Source organism: Apodemus sylvaticus, chromosome 2 (genome assembly GCF_947179515.1).
Source record: "Apodemus sylvaticus chromosome 2, mApoSyl1.1, whole genome shotgun sequence".
NCBI classification, from domain to species: domain Eukaryota; kingdom Metazoa; phylum Chordata; class Mammalia; order Rodentia; family Muridae; genus Apodemus; species Apodemus sylvaticus.
In genome coordinates, this window is record NC_067473.1 from 169,304,042 (window position 1) to 169,312,619 (window position 8,578).

Here is an 8,578-nt window from a genome sequence, read left to right on the forward strand (position 1 = left end):
ATTACATAGAAAAGTAATAACATCTTACTTATTATAATATTTCTACACTTTTTCAACATTCCAATGCATTATTAGTTTGTTTTACATCTTTTACTCAAGTGTTTATTCATATGCCTTTTATTTGAGAACATAGAAAGGTAGAAGATAGGAAATAAGGAAGATATAAATATTCTAAATTACACAGTGATAGAAAACTAGATAATAGATAGATGATAGACCGACAGACAGACAGACAGACAGACAGATAGATAGATAGATAGATGACTTAATCAGTGTAGGCAGCAGGATTCTATTTAAAATGGACACAACCAAAAGAAAATTTTAAATGTAACTTACCATTTGACACAGCAAAATAGTCACCAGAGATGCTGCAAATTAAAGCTACCTTGTCCTTTTCATAATAGTGGTTAACATTCCCTCAGAAAAAGACAGATTGTGTCTAAAGTCACTTCCGAACTCTAGGATGCTAGTTGCATCTGTGAACTAACTTTGGGTCTAGCCTATGTTTTGCTATACAGTGGACATCAGTCAAAACTCTTCCAAATATTATCAAGCAAATACCAAAAGACTTTAATCTCCTTATGTGTCTTTAGTAAGGAGGAAATTTTATAACTCTACACTGTATTGTGATTTCTCTTTTTACTAACTAAGGAATGTAGGTTTCACAGATGTTCAGACTAAAATTCTCCAACTTTGACAATAAGGAACATTAAATGGGTGGGCAAAAAAAAAATTACAAAAAGCCAGAAGTCTGAATTCCTGACAATAAGAGAACTTTACCTTTTCTACAAAAGAGGAGTGGTTGTTAGGAGATAAAATTTAGATGAAGTTCCCTAATTTGACACTTCTATGGAAACAAGATTTCCTCAATGTCTTCTTCCAACTCCTTATTGGCTCTATTTCAATTGATTTCAGCAGGATAACCAACAAAGTGTTAGTGTCTCTTTTCCTTGTGACTCTATACTCAGAGAATTGTATTGAGCACATCAAATACAAGCTGTAATGAATTTGTTCAGTGAGAACTATGTTGTCTGTGATTTTTAGACTCTTCTTCCACAGATAATATTTCTCCATATAAGGCCAATCTTCTGAACAAGCTGCTAAAATTTTACCATGAAACTTAGTGATTTGATCTAGATTCACAAAGAGACTCTTCTCCCCAAACCATAAGAGGTAACAGAACCTCCACAAATGAACTGATTAATCACTTTTAATTAGTCCAAGGAAACTGGTCCGAAATAATCAGCATTTTGTCATCCAAAGACCATGGTTTAACATGATCTTTGGTTGAAAGTATAAGATGGTTACTATCTAGAAATGTGGAAAGGTCTTTGACATAAAGGAGAACAAAGTTGAATACAACTAAACTCATGTATTATTTGCTTTTATTACTCAGAAGTTCAGAACCAAAACCAGAGGCCATGTCCTTTAGGATTCCAGCCAAGACAACTTGCTAATGGGAAACAGTAAGGCCAACCATCACAAGGCAGCCCACAGCAGAGACATCCTCAAGGCCCACCCTCACAGGGAGTCCCACAGCAGAAACCTCCTCAAGACCCACCCCCAAAAGGAGGCCTACAGAAGGAACATCATCAAGGCCTACCCCCACAAGGGGGCCCACAGCAGAAACCTCCTCAAGGCCCACCCTCACAAAAAGGCAAGGAGCAGTAATCATCTCAAGAACAACTCCAACAAGGAAGTCAACGTCAGAGACCTGCTCAAGGCCAAAGACCCCAAGGAGGCCCTCAGCAAAGACCCCCTCATCCAGGAAACCCATAAGTCCCACCCCAAGATTCCCAATTGGGTAGACCCCAGGGACCTCAGTAAACCAGAATTCTGTGACAGGTATGATTCATATTTATCCCCTAGTGGGTAGCAGGGGAATAAAAATCTCCTCTATATTTTAGATGTCAGAATGTAACCAAACTAATTATGCAGTAATAACATCATCCTAGAACCAATACCAAATATTATGACTGAGTTGTCATGTTCTCTCTGTACTCTGAATACAATAGTTTTTCTATTTATTTCAGAAACTGAGTAAGAAATTGACTCCCTAACAATGTGTTTCCACAGCCACTAGGGATCACAGCTGGAGATTCAATACATTAATAAAATATTCAGCATGCAACTTCAATTACTCTCTTTCTTTCTGGGTGTCCTTCATCTGCAATTTCAGTGCTGAAAATAATCTAAGGTCATCAGTATTTTCTCATGTTTTTTCCTGCAATTTCTCCCTGAAATGTCCATGAGACAGATACCTAGTACTAATCCTAAATGTTCCACACTTTTTAAATTCCCGGTCTCTACAGTATAATGCTTTTTTAAAAATTGTTGCCACATTTTTAAACAACAGGCTGACAATTATTTATACTATGAACATAAAACAAAATCTCATCCTTAACAAATGATGAGGAAACTTTGAAAATTTTACAAGGCTGTGGTTAAGGGGACACTGAATAATTTGATCATGTACAGTATGGTTTGCTGTATCTCCCAATTCTTTGCCAAAATGTGTTATATTACATTACTAATACTAGTCTCACCACTGGAGGTGTATTTCTATATATGGCCATCTTCTTCTGAGGCTCACTACCAAGATCCTGATATCAATGTTTTTGAGACTACAAGTCAAAAGCACACTTTGTTTTATCTGAATAATATCCACAAAAAAAAAATATACCACTGTATCCTAGCACATTCTAAAATAGACCTCAGGGTTTCTTTTCTTAAAAATTACAACTGTAAGCCTTTCACTGCTGTGTTTCTGCCTAAATCATAAATTAAATACTAATGTTTTTTCTCAGCTTAATAAAATATATGTCTTTGAAAAGAGTTGTTTGGGTGTGGTGAGTCCCTAATATGGGTTGTAAGGGCAAACATTTATGAGCAACATGCCAACGCAAAAGTGTTGAAGCATGTATGTGTGTGGACTTGTACAACATTTCCACAGAGGAAGAGGGGAATGGCCAAGAATCTTTGGCAGAAGCAGTAATCTGTTAGGCTCTAGAAATAGGTAGACTGGTGTGCAGGTGATTCAGTCCATTTTATCTAGATAGTAGGGCTTTCCAATGATGCTGCACCCTTTGGTTGTGTCTTAGGGTTACTATTCCTGCACAAAACTTTATGACTACAAAGAAAAGATGGAAGGAGAGGGTTTATTCATCTTATACTTCCACATTACTGTTCATCACCAAATGAAGTCAGGACTGGAACTCAAGCAGGCCAGGAAGCAGCAGCTGATGCAGCTGCTATGGAGAGATGTTAATTACTTGCTTGCTTATCCTGGCTTGCTAAGTTTGCTTTCTTAGAGAACCCAGGACCACCAGCCCATTGTTGACACCACACACAATGGGCACTCCCACACTTCATCACTAATTGAGAAAATGCCTTACAGATGGACTTAATGGCAGCTGTTTTTAAAGGGAAGATCCTTACTATTTTTTTATATTTTATAATATTTATTTAACCAAATATATGTCCTCATTAATATTTATTTTGTGACTTTATCCCTAGGTTTGAAGTTTTTGGTATAGTTTTTTTTAAAGAAAAATTATTAATTTATTGCCTTTTATCTGACCACAATGAAATAAAACAACAAAATCAACAACAAAAGAAACTACACAAACTTCTAAGAGATTAATCAGTATAGAATAGGGAGATGAATAGATCAATGAGAAAACCAAGATGATTACAAGATGCATAGAACTGAACAACTATTTAAACTGAACAGACCTAAAGCTATAGGATACAGAGAAAACAGTCCTAAGAGTTCTGAAACATCACAACAACATTGTGTCCACTAAAAACAAAAAAGAGAAACATTAAAGCAATACTTTAAAACATGTACCCCTGAGTCATGAAGAATATTATGAAGACAAAATTCAAATTAGTAGATGGACAGCATAATTAAGATCAGGAATTATTTTTTTTTAAAAAGCTTGAAGAATAATCACGTTATTTATATTTTTATAAAAATTGTACAAACATTCCACATTAGGAAAAAATATCTTTTTTAAGGGGAAATCATTTGAAATGTAAATAAAAAAGATCCTTACTATTTTTAATTTAAGATTTGAATACTTAATTTATTAACATTTCAAATGCTATCGCCTATCTGGTTTTTCCTACTCAAAACCCAAATCACATCACTCCTCCCCATTCCTCTATGACAGTACTCCCCTATGCACCCCATCCACTGCCACCTCACAGTCTAACATTCCACTAGAGAATCAAGCTTTCATAAGACCAAATTCCTTCCCACCAATAATGACAGATAATGCTCTTCTATATAAGCACCTGGAACCATGGATCCCTTGAATTGGTGCTTTATTCTCTAGGAATTCTATTGGGTCTGGTTAGTTGATATTTTTGCTCTTCCTATGTGAATGCCAACTCTTCATGTCTTTCAGCCCTTTGCGTATATCCTCTATTGAAGTCCCTATGCAGATCTTAAGGGTGGCTGCACACATCAGCATCTGTGTGGATCAAGCTCTGGAAGAACTTCTCAAGAAGCAGCTATGTCAGGCTACTGCCAGCAAGCACTTCATGGCAACTGAAATAGTATCTTGGTTTGGTGTCTTCTTATATGATGGATTCCCAGGTGCGGTGGCCTCTGGATTGCCTTTCAGTTTCTACTATACTCTTTGTTCATATATTTCACATTTACAGGAGCAATTCTGGGTTAAAATTTTTGAGATGGCTGAGTGTCCCCACCCTTCTACCTGGGGCCTTGCCTAACTTGGATATGTTCTCTACATGTTCTCTATTCCCTTTGTTACTCTAGCATGGAGAACTCTCCCCTCAGAATTCTAAGCCATAATAATGTTTTTCTTGAGTTTCTTTTGGTCATCAAATTTTATCACAGTAATTAAAAATAATGAATACACACAGGGAGAATATACTGTTAATATTAGACCATATTTTGCAGCTATTAACACAGTGTACATGTTTTAAAGAAGGGAGGTTTATAGTGGCACAGAGTTCTAAGACTGTATTTACATATTATGATGAAATTAATGCTTGTACCCCACTGAGTATCTTCTCTTGAAGACAAAAATGAAAGAAAATTTTATCAAATACTGTTATTGTGTTTATGAGCTTAAAAATTTCACTAATTTTAAAATAATTCTTGTTTTAAAAACTAAACCTTAATTGAGTAGCAATTATGCCTCTAAATCAGTACCTACTAATTATGCAATCCCTTCTCCATTTCTGAAGTTATACCTGAAGCAAGCAGTCGAAAGAGTACACCATGGCAAGAATGCAAGCCTTGCACATTAGTTCATCCTCACACTCTGAATCAGACTTTATATTTTAATTACACTTGCCTTAGCTATATCTCCTGTACAGTGTGAGAATGATGATGATTACATTTCATAGAAACTTCATTTTAAAGATTAAATGGAAATTATGTTAAGTATAACTAAGTTTCTTTAACAAATAGCATTCTTCCAAGGTTTACTGAACACAAATACACTTAGGTGAGAACAGAGCATATATTTTAGAAAGCTTCAACAGTAATCAATTGAATTGTATCACAACAGGACAGCTAAAAACACAGGTAAATGGAGATTTTCATTTATACATCCTTGATTTTAATTAATTAACTAATTAATTAACTAAACCACAAAAATGCCAAATTGATGAGCTGTTTTGTGCCTGCACTGACCTGAAAATGCGTGATTTTCTTTAAAAATTTCCTTCTAAAATTAATCTTCCCATCTCAGAAAATGCTTACATTTTATTATTTAATTCTGGATCATTTTTACTGTTATTATTATAACTATGTTATTATTATTATTATTGTTATGTTTACAAACATATGTAACATGCACTGAGTCCATTTTGCATTATGCAGATATACTTGGCTGTTGAGCTTAAAACTTCACAATGGCAACCTATGAAAGGACTTGTTCCTGGAGAAAGCTGACATTCCATCCATTTCTTGCTATTGATCACCTGGAACTCTTCAGCTAGTGATCCTCTCATTGGATTTTGAGAAAGAATTAGACAAAATTATTCATCCATTAATGGTTAAAGGCTTGGAAGATACAAAATTCAAAACCAAATCATGAACATAGAAAAGAAACTGAACCAGTAGTGAACCACAAACTAAGTTTCTTTAACAAATAGCATTCTTCCAAGGTTTACTGAACACAAATACACTTAGGTGAGAACAGAGCATATATTTTAGAAAGCTTCAACACTAATCAATTGAATTGTATCACAACAGGACAGCTAAAAACTCAGGTAAATGGAGATTTTCATTTATACATTTGAAGCAATCACACTAAAATTGAAGACTAAACAATGCTGACCACTCTTCCCCTACATATTCAATATATTACTTGATGTTCCCTCAGCAGAGGAGGAGAAGTCAACAGTATCCCTGTGGCCCAGGAAACTTCTGGGTTCTGGCCATGACCTGCCATGGCAATAAGACCTGCTGGCATTGCCATTATGGTAGAACCATCTGTTGAGACTTCAAGGACAGGACGCTCAACAACGTTAGAGAATTATGAGTTTGATCCATCAGCTGACATTCTGTTACATGATTTTGATGATGAACGAACATAAGAAGAAGAAATGTTTGAAGGAGAGACAAAGTTCTGTTCTGAAACAGAGGATCTTGCAATGGAATGTGACATGCGCATCCATGAGCTTCTCAGCCTCTGTGTTTATGACAGGACAGTTTGGTTGCCTGAAGAAGATGAGGAGGAAGAGGAGGAGAAAGAATGTGAAGATGCTGAAGATGCTGATAATTATGGTAAGAGTGGCTGTAGTGGGGAGTATAAGTAAGAGAATATAAAAGATTCACCTGGTCTGGAGGATGAAACTCAGTCTTCCAATGATGATTGTTCACAATCTGTTACTTTCCAAGATGTTCAGGAAATCTGCACATGTCAATGTAAATATTTTGATACTATTAATGAAATAGAAGAAGAATCTGAAGAAGATGAATATTATATTCTCTCAGAAGACTGAAAAAAGAAATCATAGTGGGCTCTATGTTTCAAGCTGAGATTCTAGTTGGCATTTGTAGATTAAAAGAAAATAAAAATGTGTATGAAAATGATGATATGCTTCCCTGGGATCCAGAATATTTACCAGAAAATAAAGTGATTGTCTTTCTTAAGGATGCATCTATAACAGTGATGAAAAAGGTGTAGAAGCAATTCTTGATGTATCTCATATAAAAGACAATGAACAGACTTTATATGAATCGGTTAAATGCAGTTTTGATACAGAAGAAGACCTGAGAAGATTGAGATTTAATGTCAAAGCAACTCCAGAGAAACTATATGTGTGGACAGAGGAAGAATGTAGAAAATATGAGCAAGGTCTGAAGGCCTATGGAAAATATTGTCATCTGATTCAGGCTAATAAAGTCCGAACAAGATCAGTGGGTGAACGTGTAGCATTGGTATGGAAAAAGTCTGAGCATTATGGTTTCTTTGCTTAGCAAACAAAGTCGGAAAAAGAAATTTAAACTTCATCCTGGTGTAACAGAGTACATGGATCAACTTTTGGATGAAAGTGAAAGTGCAGCTTCTAGTGAAGCAATATCCCCCCCCCCCAATTCAAGTAGTAGCAACAGCCAGTTAGAGAAAGATGATGACACTATCAGCAATAGAAATCCTTTGGACCAGGAGAAATACTGAACAGTGAAGAAGAACAGTTGAAGGTTTACACGTTAATGGACCAACAGATGGAAATAAGAAACCACTTCTAACAGATATGGACACTAATTTTTAAGAAGCAAATAATATGAACACTGACCCAAAACATGCCAATATAACTGCAAGAAATGAAAATGATTTTGATTTAAAAAAAAAAAAAGAGAGAGAGACATGCCAAACAGTGGTGGATAAACAGCAGTGGGAAAGAAAAATCCAAGTTCCCCTGAGCTTATCCAGGAAGCATGGGAAGTTTGAGGAACAAGAAAACACAAATGACTAACTCTTAGAACTATTTCACTGCCTTTGAATAAAATCTGGCTTGACTACAATTTTCAGGGTTAGGGGGGTGACCTTTACAAAGCTGATTTCCCTGAAGCAGTTGGTTAACTCTTTAAATTTAAATTAAGTCTTAACTTTAAGAAATGGGACTCATAATCCTACATTTTGCAAGTTCTTTTACTTCAAATTTTGAAGCCTTTTTTAAGGATATAAAAAGAATGGTAAATTTGAATGTTCAAAATCTTAACCGCTCTTTCTCCTTTGAAAAACAAATTGTATATTTGATTAAAATATAATATTTCCCCATGCTTTATAAGGAAGAAAGAAATATTTGTGATTCTGCTAAACACCAATTTTTTATTATCTAAAAAATGTCTTTACAAGAGACATTTTTTCTCTCCATAAAAATTGAACTTCATCACAGAGGGAACCCTAAATAATCCTGAGAGATATGCTAGTATGATGTTTATATGTAGAAGTTTATAAGTAAATGAAGTCAGTTTTGCTTTTGTAAATTTGTAGACATCAGTGATGTCTTTGCATATTTTTATCATGGCTTAAAAAATACATTCTGTATTTTTCCAGATTCTTTACTGTCTTTGAAAGATTTTTTATAG

General features: G+C 35.1%; 1 pseudogene; it reads left to right on the forward strand.

Annotated features, from left to right (window-relative positions):
- The first annotated feature begins 6,462 nt into the window (after window positions 1-6,462).
- Window positions 6,463-7,962, forward strand: LOC127677699 (mesoderm induction early response protein 1-like; annotated as a pseudogene).
- Window positions 7,963-8,578: the final 616 nt, after the last annotated feature.